The 25,620-nt window shown below is 44.9% G+C and overlaps 1 protein-coding gene across 6 annotated transcripts in view; it reads left to right on the forward strand.

Moving 5' to 3' along the window:
* Positions 1-18,016: 18,016 nt before the first annotated feature.
* EPB41L1 (erythrocyte membrane protein band 4.1 like 1) overlaps positions 18,017-25,620 on the forward strand; it is a 99,964-nt gene continuing 92,360 nt past the window's right edge. For 2 of the 6 annotated variants that reach the window (XM_072631394.1, XM_072631407.1), the window contains exon 1: positions 18,359-18,505. The gene's annotated coding sequence lies outside the window, so the exon portion shown is untranslated. Of the gene's footprint in view, positions 18,106-18,358; positions 18,506-18,693; positions 18,717-25,620 lie in introns of those variants that run through there. The other 4 variants (XM_072631396.1, XM_072631410.1, XM_072631409.1 and 1 more) reach the window with 4 other exon arrangements.

The raw sequence follows: 25,620 nt of genomic DNA on the forward strand, positions 1-25,620 counted from the left end.
AGAGAGCATGTTCCAGGTATGGGGGAGAGCCAGTGAAAATCCCTAGGGTCAGGAGATGGAGTGTTGTGTGCTAGGAAAAGCAATGCCTCCATTGTCACTGGAAAGGACACTGGGGGAAAGTAGGTGTAAAGAAGGAAGAAAGGGCCTGGCTATTAAAAGCTTTAAATGCCAAATAGAGAATTTTATATCTGATCCTGGAGATGATAGGGAGTCACTGGAGGTTACTGAATAGCTGGGGGGTAGGGACGGTGACATGGTTAGATATATGCTTTAGGAAAATCAGTTTGACAGTTGAATGGATGATGGATTGGAATGGAAAGGGAGACCAGTCCAGGTGTGAGGTAAAGAAGGCCTGCAACTGCATGGTGGCAATGTTAGAGGAGAGAAGGGATTACAGAAGTCGAAACTACAGGATTTGGCAACTGATTGGATATGGGGGTAGGGTGAGAGATAGAAGAGTTTAATATGGCTCCTAGGTTTTGGGCCTGGATGAGACTGGAAAGATTAATGTAATAGGGGAGTTAGGAAGGGGAGAAGGTTTGGATATGTCGGGTATAAAGTATCTACAGGCTATCCTGTCAATATCTAATAATCAGTTGGAGATGCAGATTGAGACTGGAGGCTGAGAATCTATAGCTTACAAACATTCCCATATCTCTCTCCCCCATCCTCAAAATCCCTGCCCTTGATTGGTCCACTGCCCACTAACCATCCTCCTATATCTCTCCTCCCATTTGTAGCTGAACTCCATAAGAAGGCTGGCTGTGACAGGTACCTCCACTTCCTTACCTCTCACCGTCTTCTTAACTCTTTGCACTCACTAAAGGTCTCTTAATTACCAAATCAAATGGCCTTTTCTCAGTCTTCATCCTTCTTGATCCTTTCTGTAGTTTTTGATATTGTCAATCACTCTCTTCTCTTCAGGTTTTCAGGACACTATCTATCCTGGTTCTCCGACCTCTCTACTTTGCTGGATAACCATTCCCCAAGGTTCTGCCCTGGGTCCGTTTCTTCATCTGTACGATTTTACTCGGTGATCTCATCAGTTTCCATGGTTTAAATTATGATCTCGAGGCAGATGACTCTCGGACCTACTTGTCCAGCTTTCACAGAATTCTTGTGAATATCAAATGAAATGCCAACTTTGGAATGCTATATAAATGTCTGTTATTATTATGATTACTCCCCAGGCTCAGAAGAGGGAAAGGTCTCCCCCTGGTTTCCGATCGTGCTCTATTCTCAGTCTGGAATCAGACCCAGAGAATTCCTGGGAGAAATGTTTGGCCCCCTGTTCCCTCCCATCTTCCCCAGCATCCTGTGTGGATCGTGGGATCAGAGAAATAGCAGAAGGTTCCAGACAAGGCTAATCTGAATTTTCAATTTTGTCCCAGGCCTACAAGGATCAAATCAACAGCAGGATCCATCTGAGCCTTTTTATGCTCCATGAAAAATTGAGAATAAATCCTGAACAGAATGGCCAGTCTGACAAGGCTAAAAACCAGTCTGGAATGGAAAAAAGAACACTGGCAAGAGGAACCAGACAGAATAAGAAGCTAGGAACCAGAATATAAGCCTAGGTGCAGGCAGCTCGATGGCTATAGCACTGGACCTGGAGTCAAGAAGACCTGAGTTCAAATCCAGTGTCAAATCCAATGTTCCTAGCTATGTGATCCTGGGCAAGTCACTTAATCTATGTGGCTCAGTTTCCTCAAATGTAAAATGGGGATAATAAGAGCTTGGGAGAATTGCATGAGAGAATATTTGGAAAGCTCTTTAGAAGAGTGCCTGGAAAATAGTAGGTACTTAATAAATGCTTCTTCCTTTTTCTTCATGAGATAGGCATTAGGATCAGGGTTTTCCAGGATCTGTCTCCCCTAGGCAATTCCCAGAGCTAAGAACACTGTCCTGGCTGAAGACCACTTGGACCACTGGGTTTTCTTTGAGGTTTCAGTCTACCTCAGCACAAGAACCCAGCATGACTGAAGGAAAAGAAAAATTAGGAGATGGTCTAGATTCTTAACTTTTTTATGTCACAAACCCATTTGGCACCTTTGGACCTTTCTCAAAATAAAATCTTTGTTGTTGTTCAGTTGTTTTAGCAACATCTGACTCTTTGTGACCCCATTTAGGGATTTCTTGGCAAAGATACCAGAATGGTTTGCCATTTCCTTCTCTAGCTCATTTTACAGATGAGGAAACTGAGGCAAAGAGGGTTAAGTGACTTGCTCAGGGTTCCAGGGTTAGCTAGTGTCTGAGGCCAGATTTGAACTCAGGTCTTTCTGACTCCAAGTCAAGTGCTCTATCTACTGTGCCACCTACCTGCCCAATAATGTCTTTATAAATACATAAAATACACACATAAAATTATAAAGAAAACCAATTATATTAAAATACAGTTATCAAAATATTTTTAAAAACAAAGTTCTTGGACCCCAAGTCAAAAACCTCCAGTTTAGACCCTTTCCTCTAAACACATTACTTTTATGTCTTGTTATGCCCCCCAAAAGATGCTTATTAAGCTCATGGAAGTTACCAGCTCATTAAATGTGCTGGGACAAGAAATACCCATGTGACCAGTCTGAGAAGCAAACTGTGTGTAATTCAATACTTCATCTATATCCCTGGTCTTTATTCTATTTATTACCATCATCACTATAATTACCATTATCATCACCCCCATCATCACAACAGAACCACCATCACTCCTATCAATACCATTATCATCATCACTGACATCGAAATAATTGTCACCACTCCCATCGCAGTCATAACCTCCATCATCACCCTCACTACAAGCATGACTGCCATGGCCATCAACAAAATGCAAACAAAATGACGTATATGTGAAATTTATACAAGGTGGATTCAAGTATTCTGAAAGAGGTAGGCACTAGTACTATAGGGGTCAGGGCTGGGGAAGAGACTGGGGAAGGCCTTTTGCAGAAGGTAGCAGTTAACCTGAGTCTAGAAAGAAGCTAAGTGGCTAGATGGTACAGTGGATAGTGCCTGGAGTCAAAAAGACATGCATTCAAATATGACCTTATATGCTACTAGCTGTATGACTCTGGGCAAGTCATTGAACCTCAGTTTCTCCAACTGTAAAATGGGGTTAACAATAACATCTACCTCCCAGGGTTGTTGTGAGAATCACATGAGTTCCTATTTGAAAAGTGCTTAGTTTACTCCAGGACAGCTAGGTGGTACAGTGGATAGAATCCTGGGCTTGGAGTCAGTTAGACTCACCTTCGTGATTATAAGTTCAGATCTGGCCTCAGACACTTACTAGCTGTGAAACCCTGAATAAGTCAATTTACCCTATATGCCTCAGTTGCTCATCTGCAAAATGAGCTGGAGAAGGAAATGACAAATCACTCCAGTATCTTGGCCAAGAAAATCCCAAATGGGGTCACAAAGAGGCAGACATGACTGAAACGAGTGAACAAGCACAAAAGAAGGAAGCTAGGGGATTCAAGAGAAGGAGTTGAGGAGACAGAGTATTCCAGATACCATTGTCATCATCATAGCTAGCATTTATATAATACTTCTATGTAAATACTTTATAATATATATAATGTAATATAGATATTATGTTATGCATAATATATAATATATAATACTTTATATATAACACTTTTAAGTTTTGCAAAGTACTTTATAAATAGGATCTCATTTTATCCTCATCCTGGTAGGTACTACTATTTTACACCATTTTATACCTGAGAAAACTGAGGCACACAGAGATTAAGTAATCACATTCTTAGGAAGTATCTGAAGCTAGATTTGAACTCAGGTCCTCCTATCTCTAGATCTAGGTTCCTATCCTCTATGCCACTTAGCTGCCTGGAAATGGGAAGAGGCCAGTGTACTGTGTAGAAAAGAGTAAGACAGGAAACAGGAAAGGCAGGAAAGGGGCAGATTATGAAGAGCTTTAAACACAAAGAATTTTGTAGGTTATCCTGGAGGTTTCAGGGAGGCGCAGGTTGATAAATGGAGGGTGGGGTATTATGGGATCAGACTATGCTTTAGAATAATTCTCTTGGCAGCCAAGTGGAGGAGAAGGAAGAGACTTGAGGAAGGGAGACCCTTTGGAAGATTATTGCTGCAGTTCCACAAAAGGTGATAAGAATCTGAACTAGGGTTGTAGCTGCATGAGTAGAGAGAAGGGGGTATATGTGAGTGATATTGTGCAAGTAGAAACTACCAAATTTGTCAGTGGTGTGGTGAGAGAGAACGAGGAGGCAAGAATGTCACTGAGGTTGTGGGCCTGGTATCTGGGAAGATAGTCACGTCCTGGACAGTAGTAGGAAAGTTTTTAAGTGGGTAAGGTTTGAGATGAAAGATGAGTACTTATTGGGCATGTTGAGTTTGAGATGCTTATGAAATATTCAGCTCAAGATGTTTAAGAGGCAGTTAGAAAGATGGGACTGTGATTTAGCAGAGGGCTGGATGTGTAGATCTGAGAGTCATCTCAGATATTTTCATGCATAGAGATGATCATCAAACTCATGGGAGCAGATGTGATGACCAAATAAGGTCATGTGTGTGTGTGTGTGTGTGTGTGTGTGTGTGTGTGTGTGTGTGCGCACGCGCACGCATGTGTTCATCCTTCATTGCCAAAGAAGACCATGCCATCAGAGAAACAATGACATGACTTGAACTTGACTTTGTTTTGAGTGAAGGAGGGATGTGCAAGTCACCAGCCTCACTTCTCCTCCAGAACCATCTGAATCCAGTGGCCAGATGTTCATCAGGATGACTGGAGATGACCCAGGATGAGGCAATTGGGGTTAAGTGACTTGCCCAAGGTCACAGAGCTAGTGAGTGTCAAGTGTATGAGATCCTTCTGACTCCTGCACTGGTGCTCTATCCACTGCACCACCTAGCTGCTCCCACTAAATAAGATAGCATAGAGTTAAAACAAAAGGGGGCCCAGGACACCCACAGTTAATGGGCATGATATGGATGAAGAACCAGCCAGAAATGGAGTGTGGGAGAGATAGGAACCAGGAAGGAGCAGGGGCATGAAAACCTAGAGAAGAGAGAATATCTAGGAGGAAACGCTGACTTGACAGTGTCAAAGGCTGCACAGAGGTTGGGGAGGATCAAGCTAGAGAAAAGACCATTAGATTGGGCAATGAAGAGATTACTGGCAACTTTGGAGACAGAGAGCAGTTTCACTTGGATAATGAGTTTGGGAAGTCAGATTGCAGAAGATTTAGAAAAGAGTTAGTGGAGAAGAAATAACTGCTGTTATTCAGTCATTTTTCAGTCATATCTGACTCTTTCTGACCCCATCTGGGGTTTTCTTAGCAGAGACATTGGAGTGGTTTGCCATTTACTTCTCCAACTCATTTTATATATGAGGAAACTGAGGCAAACAGGGTGAAGTGACTTGCCCAGGGTCATACAGCTATTGTGTCTGAGGCTGGATTTGAACTCATGAAGATGAGTCCCTGATTCCAAGCTCAGTGGAGGCATGATAATAGACAATTTCTTCTAGATGTGTAGCCACAGAAGGGAGGAAAGATATTAGAACAATAGCTGGTGAACACAGTAGGATCTAGTGAGGTTTTTTTTTAAGGATAGGGAGCCTTGAATGTATTTGCAGGCAAAAGAGAAACCAGTAAATATAGATTGAGGATTAGATGGAATGGGGGAAGTGAGAGTTAGGGTAACTTAGGGGAGCCAAGAAGAGTTAGCTCTTCATCTGAGATAGGGAGGGAGATAGTCCAATATTGTGAGATGAAAAATTGAGAAGAGGATGCTTGTGGTGAAAGGCCTTGATTTTTTCAGTGAATTATGTACAAGTGAATTATGTATCTCAGCTGAAGAGGTGAGGGGAGTGGGTATTGTGGATGGCTCAAGAAGAGATGAGAATGTTTGGAACAGCTGCTGTAGAAGATGGGAGATAGAATCAATTAGGGAGAAATGGAATATTTATCTTGCTGCAGTGAGGGCCCAATTTAAGATTAGATAACAAATATGTAGTGGGTCCAGTCAATATGGTATTGTAATATCCTCCAGCTCCATTCAGTGGCAGGTAAGTAGAAGCAAAGGAGGTGGCAATAATCCAGGATTGGGCTTGACAAGGCAGGATCATCAATCAGACAAGGGCAAGGGAATCAAGGATGGACAACAGTGTAGAGTCGAGTTGATTCACCAAGGGAGTGATATAGGGAGGAGGGTGTAACCCATGCAAGAGTGAAAAAAACTAGGAAAGAACTGAGGGGCGGATGGAACAGAGGTCACAATGAGGATAAAGAATAGGGTTAGAAATAAAAAGGCATAAGAGAAAATGGAATGATAAAAAATTATAAGAAATTTTGGAATTCATGAACTTGTATAAAGAACATTTGTGAGTCATGGCAAGTTCAAGGGTGTGGGTCAAAGGTGTCATCTATATGTATAGTTGAGGTAGAATGGAGAAACACATCATGGCAACTGTGGAAATCGAAAGTGAGGGCATAGCACTATGTGCAAGTGTTGGAGGTGGGGAGGAGAAAAAGACTGTGAGTCAAGCACTGAATTCATGAAGGAAGGAAGTTAGAATGTCTTAGAGGGTGGGGAGAAGTCTATAGATGAGTCCTGGGGATCTGGATAGTGTATATTTACATATTGTGGAGGATAGGTGATTTAGCAAGGGTGTTCGAGGAAGTGTGGCCTTTGGGACCCCATCAGCCTCCTTCATCCTGCATTGGATAGTGAACCCTGGGCCCTGAGCTCCCATTTCTACAGGAGAGGGTTTATTCAGAGGTATACTGGGCCTATTTACTAGGACCTTCCCTTACCTTGGCTTCTTCCCATAATGCAGCCGAAGGGAAGGCAGGGAAGAAGAAGCCACAATTGATATTAGAGTCTGCCCCTGGCACTGGCATGTACTCTCCCAATCCCCCGCATTTCTAATCCTCCTCCTCTCCCTGGTACAGAGGGTTAGATGAGCCCCACCCTGGGTCAGTCCTGGCTTCCCTCCCCCTGCTACCTCCCCGATCCTCAGGCTATTACTCCCACCAGCTTGCCTTCTTACTGCTGCCATGGAGACCACCCTGTGCTGTGGCTGCTCTGAGATGAGGAGGGGAATGGGACTAGGGTGATAATCCTCTGACCAGGGACCTCTCAGCCTTGCCCTTCCTGCTTTTAGCAACAAAGTCTGACACTGGGGGACAAACAGGGGACCTTTCCTTCCCTTGGCTTGGTGATAGATATATGTGAATTTCAGCCTCAGTGGGACTCTGGGCTCCTCTCCCAGTTGCTAGAAACCCTGTGCCTGTCACATGCTCCAGACACACAGTGCCCAGCCCAGTTGGCAGCTTAGCCAACAATTCTGCTGCTGCCCAACTGAGCTGAAAGTCAGTCTATCAGAAGAACTGGCTGACTGTCCAATGGACAGGATAACCCTTCTGACTGATGATGGTATAATTCTTCATCTGACTGACTGCTGGTCTAACTCATGGTCTGCCTGAGTGTTTGATCCATCTGCCTAAAGGTCTGAACTCTCACTGTCCAGTTATCTAACCACCTGAGACTATCTATCCATCCCTCTAACTGACGATCCAGCTGACTGTCTGTCTAACCTTCTGTTCAGCTCTCTTGTCTAACCATCTTTATGACAGAAGGTTTGTCTGACCAACTGTCCAGGTGTCTGACCGTCAGATCAGTGGAATAACTAATACTCTTGTCTGACCATAAGCCAGATGCACCACTGAATAGCTAAGAATCCACTTAACTAGTGACCCATAGCTGAGATGCAAGGGATCTGAATAACCTCAGCAAAACACCTGGGTTTAAGGAGATTCCTGACAACAGCTTTCATTGTTTTAATCTGCCAGGGACTCTGGATGGAAGTTTGTGAGGTGAGCTCCTGGGATGGAGTTCTACGAGGTAGGAGGCTAGAAATGTTCTTAGGATCTGAGGCCTGAGACTGAGGTCAGGACTTGAAAACAGATATTGGATGAGGATGAGGTAGGCAGCAAACAGTCACAATCATATCTAGGAGTATTTCCTTGGGGACACAGAGACTAAGGGTGGGGAGCAAAGTACATTCATGTGTGTTTGTGGGTTGGTGGGAGGAATCCTTAAAGACTCTCCTGGCTCTAAAGTCCAGCCTCACAAAATGTCTCAGTTGGAAGAGACTTTAGAACACAAAATGTAGCAGCTGGGACAGAATATCAGCACCAGAAAGGCCCTTCAATTCAAAGTACAAGGGACTCTTCTAGGCACTGGGAATATAAAGACGAAAGTAAAGCAGCCCTGCTCACATTCTACTGGAAGGATACAACATGTACACAAGCAAATACATATAGAGTTTATCAGAAGCAATGTCAAGAGGGAGAGAGTACTAAGAACTGATGAATCAGGAATGGCTTTATGAAGGAGATGTCACCTGAGCTGTGCTTTGAAGGAAGCTAGGGATTCTTTGAAGAAGACATGAGGGAACCACTTGGGAGACAGAATGCTATATCTGGGTAACAGCTAGCTGGCCAGTGGGACTGGAATGGAGGCGGTGTGAGAGGAAAAGATAGGAAAAGGTAGGTGGGAACAAGATACTATATTAAATATCAGGCAGAAGCATGTGAACCATTGAAAATTTTTGAAGTAGGAAGGTGACGTGGTCAGATCTGTACTTTAGAAATATCAATTTGGATTAGAGAAGAGACTAGAAGCAAGGAGACCAATTAGTAGGCTCTTAAAATAATCCTCATGAAGTGTGATGAGGACCCAAGTAAGGGTAGAAGCTGTACAAGTGCAGAGAAGGGGGAGACGTGGGATGTTGCAGAGTCAGAATTAATAAGACTTGACAACAAACTGGATATGGTGTTTGGGGGAAAGGAAAGGATTATGGATAATTTGAAGAATATCAGAGCAGGAGAGAGTCTAACAACATAATATGTCAGAAATGAAAGACCTTAGAGCTTATAAAGTCCAAATATCTTGTTATATAGATGGTTACAGAAGGGGCAAGGATGTACCTGCTGGATATCACCTGGTTAGTTAGTGATACCTAGGATTCCATAATTAAGGATTAGCCTGGGTAAAGAAGGAAACAAAGAGGTTTGGTAGAGTTGGGATACATTGGATAATGAGACAGGACTGGAAGACTAGTTAGAGATGCTTGGGGTGTTGGAGGGAGAGGGTGTGGTTTCACAGTGAATGACATTTTCTTAACAAATGAGTGGTAACTATTAATGTCTTTTGTTCTTTGCTGGTTGTTGAACGTCTTCCTAAAATGCCCGGTGCCACTTTCCTGCCAGTCTCTGGAGGGTCCACAAGGATTTGGTCATAGGATCTTCTGCTAAATGTGAATTCTCCCTATCAGGCTGGGGATGGAGATGGTTCAGAGAACTAGGTGAAACGTGAGTTGGAGTTACCAAAATCCTTGATCTCAGCCTCTTCTCTCATCTGCCTGTTTCTCTTTAAAACTGAAGACAAAGGAAGGATTCCAGGTAATTAAGGACTTGGTGAGTTGGGTTCTGGGCAACAGAAGCCCAGATAAGTGGAATTCTGGGTAATCAAGGAAAAAGAGGTCAAAGTGAATCTCACCATTGGATCCCAGGGGTCATACTGTGCTAAATCCCTACACATTGTTTCTTTCTTTATTTGATTTCCCCCCAGTTACATGTGAAAACAATTTTTAACATTTGTTTTTATAACTTTGGGTTCCAAATTCTCTCCCTTCCTCCCCTCCCTATTTCCCCTCATTGAGAAGGTAAGCAATTTGATATAGGTTACTCATGCCTACACATTCTTGAAAGCTCCATTCCAGTGGTATCTTCTCTAGGAAGCTTTCCCCTGATCCTCTTGTTTATTAATGGTCTTTCCCTATGGAGTCCTCATAGTACTTTTTTGCACCTCTCTTAAAATATTATATATTATGATTATCTGTATTTTCATCTAATGCCCCTTAACAGACCATAAAGCTTGACAAAGGCAGGGAATGTGTCTTTTTTAGATTTTGGGTTTTCCCCAGCATCTAGAACAGTGATAAAGGTTTGTCAAATGAATAAATGAGTGAATGGATAAATGAATAAACATCTGAGTCAATAAATCGATTAATAAATAAACAAATGAAGAATGGAAAAAAACTTGGAAGACATAAAGTAGGAAAAGAAGCCATTCCGGCTGAGCCCTTTTCAGGGCTGCTCATCCACCTCTGTTGTCTACCTGCTACCCAACTGTCATCTATGGCTCCAAGAAACTGTAGCACTAAACCAGGTTGAGGGTAACTCACATGCCTCAAACTTGTCGGTAAGTTAGGGGGATGTCTACTCCAAGCATGTGAAGACTTCCCCAGACAGATTTAATGGGCAGATGAGAACTATTTGTTCCAATGGCCATGAAGGCAGCTAAAGCAGGTCATGTTGACTTTTGTCTTTCCACTGCCCTTTGATGATTCTGGAAGAGAGAGTGAGGCTGATGACTTTTTGTAACTGCTTCACTTAAACCTAATTCACATACAAGTCAATAAATCATTGGTCCTTTTCCAAAACAAAGAATGCACAATAGTCAATCAGGGAGGGCTTCCTTAGGAGTTTGAAAGGAGGTGAGAGCATAAAACAAATTTTTTGAGTTTTCCTTTTCATTGACTCTGCTTTTGATAGCCTGATAGATTAACCTAAGGAAACCCTACGAACCACATTAACTGCTATCACAACTCTAAGATATATGGGGTATTTCAAAAGTCTTAGTGCAGCGTTAAGTTGTTAAACTCATTAAAGTTTAAAATTCTCAGACTTTTAGGACATCTGTATAGTCTAGACAGAAACTCACCAAAAAACCATTCCACCCAGGGGTAAGACACAATTTAGGCCAACAGCTATTCAAAACTATAGTTCACAAGCCTCCACTATTTTCTGTTATGAGACCAAATTGGAGGATCAAAATAAAAGATACTTAGTTAAAAAGAATAGCAAGTTGATATGGAGTGAAATATCCCTCCCTGCCCTCCCCCTCCAACAGGGTTACTTTCTCACCCATTCTGAAGCCACCAGTAGGAGAGAGAATACTCATGGGATACAAGTATAATCAGGGCAACTCATGTTCTTGGTGCAGGGATGTTCTAGACCCAGCTTGTACCTTAAATTTTCAGTGTGAATATTTACACTTTGGAAAGTGGCAAATACTACTAATAAAGTCTTGACTTACTGTTTTATTTTTTTCAACTGTCTAGACAAAAAAGTGATGGAGAAAATGTTAATAAAATGTTGAACTTAAAAGTATGTCACAGTTAAACATTTATCAAAAGATCACTGTTTTGAGTGTTGCCTTTGAAGCTATCTCAGCTTCCCGAGTTCAAATCTCACCACAGACACTTGACACTCACTAGCTGGGTGACCTTGGGCAAGTCACTTAACCCCAATTGCCTCATCCTAGGTCATCTCCGGTCATCCTGATGAATATCTGGTCACTGGATTCAAATGGCTCTGGAGGAGAAGTGAGGCTGGTGACCTCCACAGCCCTCCCTCACTCAAAACAAAGTCAAGTGCAAGTCATGTCATTGTTTCTCTGATGGCATGGTCTTCTTTGGCAATGAAGGATGAACACACACATCTCAGCTTCCCCACAGAGCTGCTGATGTCATCTGTTGGGCTGCTTATTCAGATGAATTGTGAGCTGCTAGTTTCATTTGTTGAGCTACTTTCTCTGCTGTGCTGCCACCTGCTGGTTCTCTAGTGAGCTGGTATCGACAGCTTTTGAGTCAGCTTCATTGCAATGGCTATGCAATACATTTTCCCCATGGGAATGACACATTTTTAAAAATCTAACCCATAGGCTCTACTTCACTCTTTTGGGCGTCACACTCACACCCACATTCAGCCAACCAACAAAATACCTTTAAATCAAGTCCATCTTTTGAGCAGTTTCATATTTGCCTCGGGTAGCTAGATGGTACGGTGAACAGAGGATTGGGTCTGCAATCAGGAAGGCTCATCTCCTGAGTTCAAATCTGGCCTCAGACAGTTATTAGCTGTGTGACTCTGGGCAAGTCACTTAGCCTTCTTTGCCTCAGTTCCTTATCTGTAAAATGAGCTGGACAAGGAAATGGCAAACCATTCCAGTGTCTTTGCCAAGAAAATTTCAAACGGGGTCACAAAGTGTCAGATACAACCAAACAACAACAAAAATGTTTGTCTCAGTGACCATTCCCCCAGGCCTGTCTACTATTTAGACTGGAGTGAGAAAATTCTCCTGGCTCCTAGTAGAGGGCATTCAAGTTACTGTTAAGCTTTATTTTTCAGTACTGGAGGGCTAAGGCAGAACTGGAATCCTTTGTCTTACATTGCTATCAAAATTACAGTTTTCCCTAAAGAACAGTGGTACCCCAATGACTGGGGGGACATTTAGAGGGTCTGGTCTAGGGTTCTTAACTTTTTTTTGCGTTATAGACCCTTTTGGTAGTCTGGTCAAATCTATGGGCTGCTTCTCAGAATAATATTTTTAATGCATACAGTACAGAGAAGGACAAAGGAAACAAATTATTTTGAAGAAGTTATGAAATAGTTATTTAATAAGTTCACAGACCTCAGGTTGAGAACCCCTAATTTAGGCCAATTCCTTCATTTTGCATATGGGGAAACTGAGACCCAGCTTGGAGAAGTAACTTTCCCAAACTCATACAGTGAGAAGCCCAGTCAGATCTGGTGTCTAACTATTCTCTGGAGCTGAGTTTTTTCCTCCTCTCTCAATCCTCCTGGGGCTCACATAATGAAGTCAATAATGTTGCTTAGTATTAGGGGAGAGGGAGGAGAAACAAAGGCCCTGGAGAATTTCTGAATGCCACGCTTTGGGGGAAGAATCTCTTGTCTCTCTTTTTAGAAACAGCTTTTAACATTTTCCCCTCTCTCCTTCTTTCTACCTCCTTCAAGGAGGCCTTCTCTTAGCAAAGGTTTTGGGATTTTTTGATGCCACCTGAGTATATGAGTCAGTTTCCCTCTTCCTCTCCCAAAATTTAGTCACATCCTTTAGGGTCATAGGATTTAGAACTGGAAGGCACCTTAGAGATCATTTCAGCTAAACCCTAGTTATACAAATGAGGAAACTGAGGTGCAGAGAGGGGAAGAATTCTCTAAAAACAAAATGGGATGCCTCAATAGGTAAGGATTTCTCTGTCCCTGGAAGTCTTCAAGCAGACATTAGTGACCATTTATCAAATCAGTATGTTGTAGAGCAGATTCCTGTTCAGATATGAGTTGGTTTGGATGGCCTCTGAGGTACCTTCTAGTTCTTAGACTTTATGATACTGCAACCTGCTTTAGGTGATACAGTAGGTCAAAGACAAAGGCAGGACTAATAGATCACAGAATTCAGAGCCAGAAGGGTTCTTGGAGATAATTTAAGCAAACCTGCCTAATTTTATAAGTGGGGAAACTGAGGCCTGGAGAGGGGAGGTGAGTTGCTTAAGGTCACCCAGGTGGCAAGTGGAAGAGCTGAGGTTCGAATCCAGTCTCCTGGCTCCCATTTTGGAACTTTTTCCACTATACAGCCTATGGAGGCTGATGTAAAAAGATTGGGATGTCATCTGGGTGAGCCAAGGACCAAAACCATAGACTAGAACCAGAAAATATCAGAGCTGGAAGGGACCTTAGAGATGAGGAAACTGAGGTTCAGAGAGAAAAGGGAACTTGTCAGTCATACAACTTGTAAATGTGAGGTCCAGGACTCAAATCCAGGTCAGGCTAGACCAGGGGGTGGGGTGGGGAAGAAAGGAGCAGTTCCAAGCTATCTTCTCTAACCACTGGGCTGCATTCCCAGCCTTGGACTGTGGCCCTAGGGGTGTGGTGTAACTGAGTCCTGTTGCTGTTCACCTTGGGAGGCCTCCTAGGAATGTCTGTCTGGGCTCCAGACAGTGGCCCTTTGTGGAAGGAGGGAGGAGCAGGTCTGGAAGGGGCTGCAGTGTGAGACACACCCCCTGCTCAGCATAGGTCACTTTCCATCTAAGATGGCTTGAATATGAAATGGGAACCCTAGGCTGTCCAGAGGGAAGACATGGGAAGGCCTTTATTATCCTATGGTCAAACCAAGGAGCAGGCAAGGTGGTATATTTGAGAATAGCTCTCCTCTCCTGCCCCAGAAAAAGATGAAATGAAGGCTCAAGGTATCCTGGAGATGTAGCCTGAGCGCCTATATAGGGAAGGCATATTGGGACAGACTGTCCCTTTTTCACAGCTCCCTTCTCAGCCCAGACAGCAACAATGCCAGGGCTGTTTTAGGTCTTTCCTGCCCAGTCCCACACTCAAAGGAGGCTGCTGCCCCCTTTCCTGGCCTGAGGGAACCTTTTATAGAAACCCTTGATCTTGGAAGATCCAAGATTGGAAGATACCAGGATTGGACTTCCACCTCTGCAAGGATAAAGGTGGTCTGGTGTTTTGGGAAGAATACTGGCTTTGGGGTTAGAGGCAATACGATTCAGTGGTGGACTAGTTGACCTTTGATCCCTTCCAGTTCTGTGGTCCTCTAACAGCCCTGGCATTGTTGCTGTCTGCATTGGGAAGGGAGCTGTGGAAAAGAGACAGTCTGTCCCAATTGCAGCTGTGTTATTTACTGGTTTATCTCATAGTAAGGGTCCTCAACTATTCCATACTGGTAATGGATATGTGGCTATTCACAGGGCAGGTGAGCTCACACCAAAGGCCTTTGAAGACCAAACAGGTACTGTTCCTGGCTGAACAGGGAAGAATGAATGGACCTATCTTTGCAGTGAGTCTGAGGAAAGTTGTCTAAGGAGTCATTAGCCTGCATCAGCTACAGGAAGGACCTGGCTCCAGGCCTAAAACCATGACAATCTCAATCCTTTTCTGAAGCATCTCCAGAGGAGACTGCAGGATCCTTTAAAAAAGAAAGAAAGGTTCCTCCCTTCCCTGGAGATTTGTCTCTCAAAACAAAAGAATTTTTTTAAGAGAATGAAAGAGAAGTAATTCTAGAAAACTATCAACATTACCAACAGAGACAGAATATACAACGTTTTGTACCCAAAGTTTCCCATCTTTGCAAAGAAGGAAGGGAGGTACGTTTTCCTCTTTTGGGGTACCAAACTTGATTCGTACAGTGACATAGGATTCACTCAGTCTTGCTTCCCCACCCCCATTTGTTCTTTCCATTTACGCTGCGGAAGCCATCGTCCTGATTGGCTTACTTCACTTTGTGCCCATTCATATAAATCCTCCAACACTTCTCTATATTCTTCATAATCATTGGTTTTCATAGGACAGTAATATTCCATTATGCTCATGTAACAAAATTTCTTTAGCCAGTCCCTAGTTGATGGACAAATACATTGTTTCCAGTTCTTTGCTGGTAGACAAAGTCTGCAGCCTTCTTTGGAAACAGATAAAGGTTCTCTTCGCTTAGACTTCAAGGAGTCAGGAAATTCTCTTTGCTGTCTAATCTAAATCCTCCTCTCTGCTGCCTAATTCTCTCCCTTTGTGCAGTGTCATCTGATGCCTAGTGAGCACTGCTACTCACCTAATCATTAAGCATTCCCACCCCATTTTCTTTCCCCCCTTTCCCCTCCCTGTATTGCATCTGAAAAATACTTTTAAGGTCATTTAAGCCCTTTTATATCTATCCCATGCAGTTCTAATATTGAGTCTTATCAAAGTCTTACCTACTAAACCTTCCAGTTCGGACATTGATTTACTAGCTATGTAACTTTGGGTAACTGTTCTGGGCCTCAGTTTCTCCATCTGACAGCCTTCATGGATTGCACAGGAGAAAAATCCTGGACAGGGAGCCAGGAGAACAAGTTCAAACCTTTGTTCTGCCACTTGCTGCCTCTGTGACTTTAGACAACTCATTTATCCTCTCTGGGTCTCAGTTTTCCCATTATAAAACTGGGGGAGTGTGTATTTGGACTAATGGATATTTAAGAACTTCTTCTAGCTTTAAATTATGTTAGTCCTCTTATTTTACAAATGTAAAAATCAAGGCCCAGAGAAAAAGTGACTTGTCTAGGTTCATAAGACACCCTACACTTTAGATGTCTCTCTACTGAGAACATTGGATTTAGAGTCACACAACTTGGGTTTGAACTTTGGCCACTCTGAGGAAAGAAGGAAGCTCTATGGGCCAGTCTTTCTCTTACAACCCAAGTCAATTCTGGCTCTGAATCCATTTTTTTCTAATCCTCTGAGATGAGTTCAGTACCACCTGGGAGGTAACTAAAGTATGTCACTACCTCAAGTCCATTTTCTTTCCATTGTATCTTCAGACTCAGGACTACGGCAAAGGGTAGAAACAAATACAGGGTGGCAGGGCTAGGGATTAATTTGAGGGAGGTTTCTTAGGAATCAGTTTCCCTTGCCCTTTTTCTTGTTAAGGGACATTTAATGCTATTTCTTTTTGTCTACTGGACAGCTTTGACCTATCCCAGTCTCCAAAAGGAGACATTATTATTATGAGCAGGGGGAAGAAAAAGGAGTCTGCCTCTTCCCCTTTCTCAGGTGTGACCTGAAGTATGGATAATTTTTCAAGGCAGGAATACACAGACACATAGGATAATGCTTCTCACCTCAAGCAGTTTTTAAAAGATATATCCAAATAACTGTTAGTTGGTCATAGGATCATAGCTCTGGAGTTGGAAAGGTTCAACACCTTATTTTACAGAAACCAAAGCCAATATAGGTTAAGTGGGATGATTTGTCCAAGGTCATACAGGTAGTTTCAGAGGCAGAATTTGAACCCAGATCTTCCAGAATACTTTTGTTACTGTAGGATGCTGCTGATAGGAAGGAGAGTGAGGGAAGTGCAAAGGAGAGGTATTGTGGGGAATTTGAGCTGGGAGAGATAGCTTTTCACCTGGAAGTTCAAGGCAGGCTTCACGAAAGAGGTGGTACCTATGGATTCACTTGGCCTTGAACTAAAGATTTCAGTGACTGCAGATGAAGAGGGAGCTTGTTTGAACCTAATCCAATAAGCTTTTACTAAGCACCTACTATATGAAAGGCAATGAACTAGGCACTGGGGATATAAAGACAAAACAAATAGTTCTTGCCCTCAAGGAATTTATACTCTATTGGTTCCATGCATGAAGGACAAATGCAGAGGCATGGCAATGTGGAATGAACCAAAATCACTAAGAATTTCAGAGTTGGAGGGACTTCAGAGGTTAGTCCAACCTGTACTTGACTGAGAATCCCAGTGATTGCCCATCATCCAGCCAGAAGGCTTCCTGTAAGACAGAACCCATTTTCTCCTTAAGGCAGCCCATTCCACTTTGGGTTAGTTTTTGTCACTTGGAAAATTTCCTTTAGATCAAGCTGAAATTTGCCTACCTGCAGCTTCTACTCATTCCTCCTATTTGTAACCTCTCCTCACCCCTGCTACCCCACAACAAGCAGAACAAGTCTAATCCCTCTTTCACCCAAAGATCCATTAAACAGACCATCAAATATTTGAAGCCGGCTAAGCTGCCCCCACTTACGTCTTGGGAAATAGCTCGAGTTCCTTTAACCAAACCTCGATAACCATGATCTGCAGACACACAGGCAGATTACACAGATAATAAGATGCAGGGGAAAGAGCCCCGAGCTGAGAGTGGGGAGACCTGTTTTCTAATTCTGGCTCCAATACCACCTTGCTGTAAAATCTTGCGCAAGCCTCTTTCCTTTTCTGGATCTCAGTTTGCCCAACTGTAAAATGAGAGGTTGGATTCAATGGCCTCTGGAATGCTACTGAAGGCACCTTTGGGGAATTCCCAGGCCTTTGACAGGCAAGACGGGTGGGATAGGGGGAGGGGAGGGGAGACAGGGTGGAGGGGATGGTGGTAGCGGGGTAACGTGGGGAGGAGCCCAGAGAAGAAAGACGTGGGAACTCACAGACAGGTCCACAGCCCGGAGCCAGGCCATTGCCAGTGTAGACTCCAGTGGGTTTGTGGAAGGCCTGATCCTGGATTTTGAACTCGTGGAGGCAAGGAGCAACCTAGTACCGGCCACGAGCCAAAGCTGGGGATCCCCCGGGCTTTACACGAGAAGGGGCGGGGCAAGTCCAGTAGGATCCCCCCCTCCCCGAGAAAGGGGGGCGCGGCAGAGGAGGGAGGGGCCCGCTGGGGCTGAATCTCTGGCTGTCTTTATCTCGCAGCCGGAAGCTTAGTACTGGCGTGTGTTCCCAGCCCAGGTAAGCTAGGAGGAGCGCCTAGGGATCGGGGATTAGGACCCTCAGCTCTCGAGGGGCGCAGGCAGTTCCCCAGCTGGTCCTCGGGTCCCATTCCCTCCCCCTGACTCATGGCCAGGGCCGGCCCCGCCGCCGCAGTTCCTCGGCGCCTGCGCTCGCCTACCCGGCTCTCGGGGGGGAGGGTCCGGGGCGGGGCCGCGGGGGGAGGGGGACCGGGGGTGTGCGCGGCGGGCGGGGCAGAGGGAGGGGGGGGGGGGGACCCTCTGCGCACCGACGGGGCGGGCCATTTCTGCGCAGCGCAGGCGAGACTGGGAGCCCCGGAGCCTGGGTCCCTCCGGCCCGAGTCGCTGCGGGAGCGTCGCTGTCCCAGACGCTGGACAGCCCGAGGCTGGACCGCGGACAGGTTAGCTTCCCCACCCCCACCCTTCTCCTCCCCCGGGGCGTCTCCCCGCACCCTCCTTCTTAAGACACCGCGAGGGGTGGCCCAGGCTCTACTGGGGGGGAGGGGGCGATGCGCGCCGCAGAGATGGGGGGGTGACAGGCCTGGACCCAAACCTCAGGATTGGGGGGCTACCCGCCCCGAAGCCGGGACCCAGTTCTTTCAGAACCAGCGGGTGTGTGTGTGTGTATGTGATTGTGTGTGACAGCTTGTCTGTGTTTCTGTGTGATTGTATGTGTGTATGCATGTGGCTTTGTCTCCGCACGGATGGGCGGTGTATGTGTGTTGCGAGGGGGGATCGGTGAGAGGTTAGGGGGCTCGGAGGTTATGGGGCTGTGGGTGTGAGGGAGATTGTAGGGGAGGGGGAATGGGGGGAGAGGCTAGAAGGTTTCTGGAGCGCCATGGTTCTGGGAGGTGGTTGAGGTTTGGTAGAGGAATTGAGAGATTGGGGGGCTTTGGGGGAAGGCACTGGGAGGGCGGTGGCTGTAGGAGGAGGTTGGGAACTGTGTGTGTCTGGAGCTTTGGGGAGGCTTTGGGGGAGGCAGCCGCAGGGCCCCTGTGGGAGACCCAGCCGACGGTTCCCGTGGGCTTGGTGGTGGTGGGCGTTGGAGGTTTGGGGTGGGCTGTACGTTGGGAAGGCTTAGCGGGCTTGGCGGCTTGTGAATTTGGGGGATTGTGTGGGAGGGGTTGGTGGAGGTGGCTGCAGAGCCCCCTCTGGGAGACCCCGCAGACGCTCGGGGGCGGGGACTAGCGGCGCAGGCTTCGGGCCGGGTGCTGCCCGACCTGGGGGAAATCATTTATGTGGGTGGGGTAGGGTGGAGTGGGGAAATGGAGGGGGGGCCCTTTCCTACTCCTACACCTGCGGGGGCTCCGCCCACGGAGGGGCCCCGCCTCTCAGCCAGAGCAGGTGACTACTGGACACCCCCTTCCTCCCTCCCAGGGGCAGGAACTGGGATTTTGGGTTGGGGGACTCCTTTAGCTCTTGTCCCCAGGCCGGGTTCTTGCTCTGGAGCTGCGGTCACCTTTCCTGGTCCTAGTGGGACTCGCCCTCTTAAAGGGCCAGTGTTCCCATTCCTCCCATCCCCAGAATCCTCTCCCTGCCCTTTTCCACGTTCAAAGGGATGTGAGTGGTGTATCTTTGAATGCATATGTGTCTTTGTGCATAAGGAGTGAGTATATATCTGTATATGGTGGATCTTTGTGTGTATGAAATTCCAATATCTGTAAGGAGAGGGGTGACATCTGCGTGTATATTAGGTCTACGTAAGGGGAGGCATTTTGCCTCTTGTTGGCTACAGTTGTGCTGAATTGACCTCAGGTTAGGGAAGGTGCCTGGGAAGAATTGAGGACCCAACCATCGGGGGCCCTTGAGGCTGCTAGAATGGAATTCTCTTCTCGAGGTGAGGGATTTCTGTGTACGGGTGTTTTTATTGTAGTGTATTCTTTCTGTAACCATGTAAATGTTCATCTGGACAAGGAGGTACTCTGGAAGGAAAAGAAAAAACTCCATGGATGGCATTAAGCATGGATGAGCATTAAGCAAGACCTGGTGACCTTTCCTATGTTATGCTTTCCTAGGTTATACAGGTTCTTAGATTTAGAGCAGGAAGAGACCTTAGCCCATCTAGTCCAACTTCTTTCTAGTTGAAGAAACTGAGGCACCAAAAAGTTAAGGGGATAATGATTTGGGCACTAGTCATAGCTCTGCTACTAAGTTAAGTCTTTGACCTTGACCAAATCTTTTTCCCGTCTGAGTCAGAGAGAGTTGGACTGATCTCTTCAGTTCTGCCCATTTCTGACACTGGATTGCTTTGTTTCCCAAAGGGATCTGTGCTGTGGAATTCCAGTTGTGGTCTATATCTGGGTGTGGGTTGTAATCAGGGCACGTATATATCAGAATAGCTCAGTCACCTCAACCTAATAGAGTTCCTGAAGTCATTTTTGGGCCTTTCACTCTCCTGGGACCCCTGAAATTTATTGTGGCCTGAGGGTCTGAGGTGGCTTGACTTGGGCCACCACCTCTTTATGGAGCCCAGGGCAGAATTGATTTTTCCTTCAAGCAAACTTTCCATAGCTCACATTCTATCTGCTCCATGAAATCTTTACCATCCCACATAGAAGTAAGCACTTCTGGGCATCTATTATTTGAACTACATTTACTAACTAGCACTTAGGTCATATATTGTACGATGAGAAATTCCTGGAGGCTGTTCACCTCTTGGACTTCTCACTAGCAAGTAGTGTAGGGCTGAGTACACTGGAGCAGAGATAACACACATTTACAGATTAGCAAATGATAGGAAATTAGGATAAAGAGCTAAAGCACTGGACAGCAGAGTCAGAGTCTAAAATAATTGACTGGTTAGATGAGGAGTTCTTAACCTGGAGTACATGAACTTGTTTTTTAAAAAAAATATTTCATAAATGTATTTCAGTATAATTAACTTCCTTTATAATCCTATGTGTTTATAAGCATGATTCTGAGAATGGCATCCATAGGCTTCCCTAGATTGCTGAAAAGTTTCATTCAAAAAAGAAAAAATTTAAGAATCCTTGGGTTAGAATAATTTAATAAGATGGAACTGAATAGGGATAAATGTAAAATCCTAAATTAGGTTCAAAAAATCAAGTATACAGGAATGAAGGTAGTCTGACTAGATAAAAATCTCTGTTGGAAAAGATAGGGGGAGTTTTCGAGGAGCTCAAGACCTTGGACTGTATTAATAGATGCATTTCCTGAACAAGGGAGGTCATGGGCTTTTTGTCCTCTACCCTGGTCAGATTCTATTTGAAGTGTCACATCAAGTTCTGGGACCATGTTAACGGAGGCACTTTGTTCAACGAACTCACTTAGAGGAAGGCAGCCAGTATACCAAGGGGACTCAAACTCATGTCACTATAAAGAGTTTTAAAGAAACTGAGGCTGTTTAGCCTGAAGAAGAGAAGACATGATAGCTGTTTTCAAGTATCTAATGGGATGTCATGGGGAGGAAGGACTAGATCAGTTCTTGTTTAGCGCCAAAAAGACAATTCAATGGGTAGAAGTCACAAGAAGGCAGCAGTTTATAAGAAGACAGTGCTGTCCAACCAAGAAATGTGGGGTTTATAAGGCAGGGAATGCTTCATTACTAGATGTCTTTAAATGGAGTCTGGAAGACCACTTATTGGGGATATTGTAGAGAGGATTCATGCTTAGGAACTGGTTGGACTAGTGTGACTCTGAGAGTAGAGTCTCTGTTCCTATGACATGTCTGCTGGTTTTATTGGGAGAAGCGTTGGAAGGGCATTGGACTGGGAGTTGGGAGATTGATTCTAGATTTAAAGCAGGAAGGGACCTTAGAGGTTATTTTGTCCCATTTTACAAATGAAGAAACTAAAACTCAAGGAATCCTAGGATCATAGTTCTAGCCTAGAGTCTGAAGGAACATCAGAGACTATCTCATCTAACTCTCTCATCTTGCAGATGAGCAAAGTGAGGTCTATGGTGGTTAATTGACTTGTTTGAGGCCACATGGTAGCCAGGATTCAAACCCAGGACCTCTGACTCTGTATTAAGGATTTTTTCTATTGCATCAAGTCCTTTAAATGAGGGGTTAGACTAACTAATCACTAAGGGCCTTTGGTTGCTGTAAGATTCTGATTTTAGGATTCGTTCCATAGTAGCTTTTGTTTGCCAAGGGTAAAGCTACTTCTCTTTCTTCTCAGTGACTGCCTTCAGCCAGTGTCTGGGTTATCCCTCTCACACATGCTCGGCCTCCCTTCTCACCCACCTGTGATTAGCCCTGGGTCCCAAAGCCCTGATGACCAGATCCTAAGGCTAGGTTTCTAGTCCTTTCTTCTAGCCATCTACGTCAAGGCATACCTACTTGCCACTTTCTCCCCATTAATCCTCATGAAAGGGTAGGACAGAAATCCCTGTAATATATTGCCTTTCCACCCTTGCCCAGATGCTTTTGGGTCTTGAGTTAGGTGAGGGGAGGGACAGTTCCAAGTAAGAGGTTCCCATCCAGTAGGCAACATGGTCTAATGGGCAGAGCACTGGACTTGGAGTTAGAAAGATCTGAGTTGAAATCCTGTTTCTGACATTCTGGCTATGTAACCTTGAGTGAGTCACTTAATAGAGGCTAAGCCTTAGCTTCCTCATCTGTAAAATGAGATGGTTGCATTAGATGGCCTCTAAGGTCCCTTCCAGATCTAAATCTATTATTTGATGTTTCTGAATGTCTGGGAGACCAGTGGTCCAGTTAGGTCTGCCTAAAAGAAGGAAGGATGAGAGCGTGGGGGGACTCAGGTCAGATCTCTTTGGCAAGGGGAGACTCCAACAGAGATGAAGATACATACTCTATTATTTCCCTCTTCCTCATTCCTACCCTTCCTTCAAAGCCTACTTAAGCCCTCCCTTTTCCTGGAAACCTTCAGACTCTTCCCCCAGAGCCATTGGACTTGGAGTTAGAAGACCAAGGTTCCTATCCTAGTTTTAGCACACATTAGCTATCTGATGGGGTAAGTCACTTTTCCTCTTTAAAATGGGGAGAATATTCTGTCATCCTTTTTTGTACAATTCATAGTGAAATGGCAGCTACCTAGCATTTAATCCTTCTTTGAGCTTCTTTGATATTTTGCTTTTTAGATCCTACGTTCCAGAGTCTGGATTCCAGACCTTGGTTCTCTATGACTGTCTGGTCTGTGTGCTTTCCTTGTTTCCCTTTTGGGAATCATTCCCCTCTACTTAGTTCAGACTCTCATCTCTCTTTGGACTATTGAAATAACCTTCTAATTGAACTGGTCTCCCTACCTCAAGCCTTTCACTTCTTCAGTTTATCTCAGTTTATCACAGCTGCCAAATTGATTTTCCTAAAGTACGGGTCTGACCATATTCCTTTACTATTTCATGAACTTGTGGCTCCCTATAAACACCTCTTTTTTCTTTTTGGCATATAAAACACTTTACAACCTGGCCCCTTCCTTTCTTTCCAGTATTCTTTTATTTTACTATCCCTCCTTCCAGCCATACTAGGCTACTTGGCGTTTCTCATGCCAGATCCTCTCTCCCATCTCTTTTGCCTTTGCACTGGCTGTCTGCATATCTGGCATATTCTCCCCCATCTCTTAGCATCTCAGGCTTCCTTTAAGTCTCAGTTCTAGGCTAGATGCCTTTCCCAGTCCCCCAGCTCTCCCCTCCCAGCTTCCAGTGTTTTCCCCTTTTAGGTTACTTTGAATACATACTTTGAACGTATGTATGAATATTCTGTGTATGTATCTTGTTTATGGTCATTTACATATCTTGTGTCTTGCCCATTAACATTAGCTCCTTGAGGGCAGGGATGATTTTTGCTTTTTCTTTGTGTCCCTGGGGCTTTACATATAGTAAATGCCTCATTAAGCACTTATTGATTGATTGATTCTCCAAAATTGAGCCTCCCTAGGGCTTGGCTCTTGTGGGATTTGCTCTGTCTGTCCCAGCCTCAGAACTGAGCCTAATATGTGGAAGGGATGTCAGCCCTTGTGGAATCAAACTGAGCTGTCCTTGGTGCCGTCTGTCAAAGATGAGCTCCAACTCCTATGAAGGATGGCTGGCCCCAGTCAAGTTCCCTCCTGGAAGGCATCCCTGAATACTCCCTCCCACCCTCACTGAGCTTTCATTTCTCACTATGCACAGAGGCTGTACCCCCACATTTTAGTGTCAAAGAATTATAGGACTTCAGGTCTAGAATGTTGAGTCCAGCCCCTTCATGTAGCAGCAGAGGGAACCAAGGTTCCATAGACAGGGAGATACTGGTCCACTGGCACAGCTAATTTGTTTGGCTTGTTCTATTTACAGCCAGTGTCTGGTGTTACTTTTAGGAGGTGTTAGTGGATGCTTGTGAATGGTTGTGGGGCCCTGTGAGGGTGCTGGGTATGTGGGTACCTGGCCTTTGTCCTTTTGGGTCCCCTGGCCGGAGAGGGAACAGGGCCCCTGGTGAAAGGGAAGCCTCTGTCCCTTCCTTCTCCTGCCCTGGCTGGTGAATGGGGAGGTTGTTCTGTTATCAATCCTGCAGTTGCCTCCTCTGCCAGGCCTATAGAGGAGGGGTGAAGGGGAGGAGATTGGAGCTGAGGTAACTCTCCTCATGAATGTCTTCATTTAAAATAGGAGAGCATCTCTTTGAGGCTGTTTCCAGTCTCCCATCTTTCCCTGGCCTCGGGAATATTCAAGGCCCCAGGAAGGAATTAAAAAAAAAGAGAGACATTTTGTCCTGTCAGCGTTTGGGCCAAATCATCTTGTTCTGTTACTCAAATGAGAACGGTGCTCCTTCCCTTCTTCTACCCTCCCTCCCCCTTGCCTAGAATCACAGCATCTCAGCGCTATGAGGGACCTCAGAGATAATCGTATAGCCATACACTCAGAGCTTGAAGGGACTTTAGGAGCCATCAATTCCAGTCCTCTCTTTTTACACATGAAGAAACTGAGACCTAGAGAGACTTGCCTAAGGTCACACAGAGAGCATCAGATCAGGGAATTAAATCCAGGTTCCTTGACTGGCAGTCCAGTTTTCTTTGTTTTCGCAGTGCCACAAAGTGAATCAAATAGTCTGTCTGATGCAATCAGCCCCTATGTAACATTCTGACAAAGTGGTCATGGAGTCTCTTCCTTGGAGACCTATAGTGACAGGGAGCTCATTATCTCTCAGGGTTGCCCATTCTGGGTTGGGTTTTTTTTTTTTGACATTTCTTATTTTCATTCTTTTTCTTCTGGTTGAAATAAGAGGAGTATACTGTGTTGGTGGGGAGGTAGGGGGTGGGAACCTTTGATTTGGACTCAAAGGAACTGGGTTTGAATTTTAGTTTTGCCACCTGGGTAGTTCTAGAGACATCCTTTCCCTCAGTGTCTGCATTTCCTCAGTCAAATGAAAGAGTTGGACCAGATCTTTAAAGATCTCTTGCAGTTCTAAATTCAGGTGCCCTCAACTGGGGTTCCAGATCCTTCTCAGACTTACTGGCCAATTATCTTAAGGCCTCCATGACTGTAGGCCTCCAGGCTCTCTCCAAATCTCGGTTTTCCTTTCTATATAGTGTGGGGAAAGTGATGCCTGTGCTACCTA

This window comes from Notamacropus eugenii, chromosome 1 (assembly GCF_028372415.1).
Source record: "Notamacropus eugenii isolate mMacEug1 chromosome 1, mMacEug1.pri_v2, whole genome shotgun sequence".
In the NCBI taxonomy this organism is placed as follows: domain Eukaryota; kingdom Metazoa; phylum Chordata; class Mammalia; order Diprotodontia; family Macropodidae; genus Notamacropus; species Notamacropus eugenii.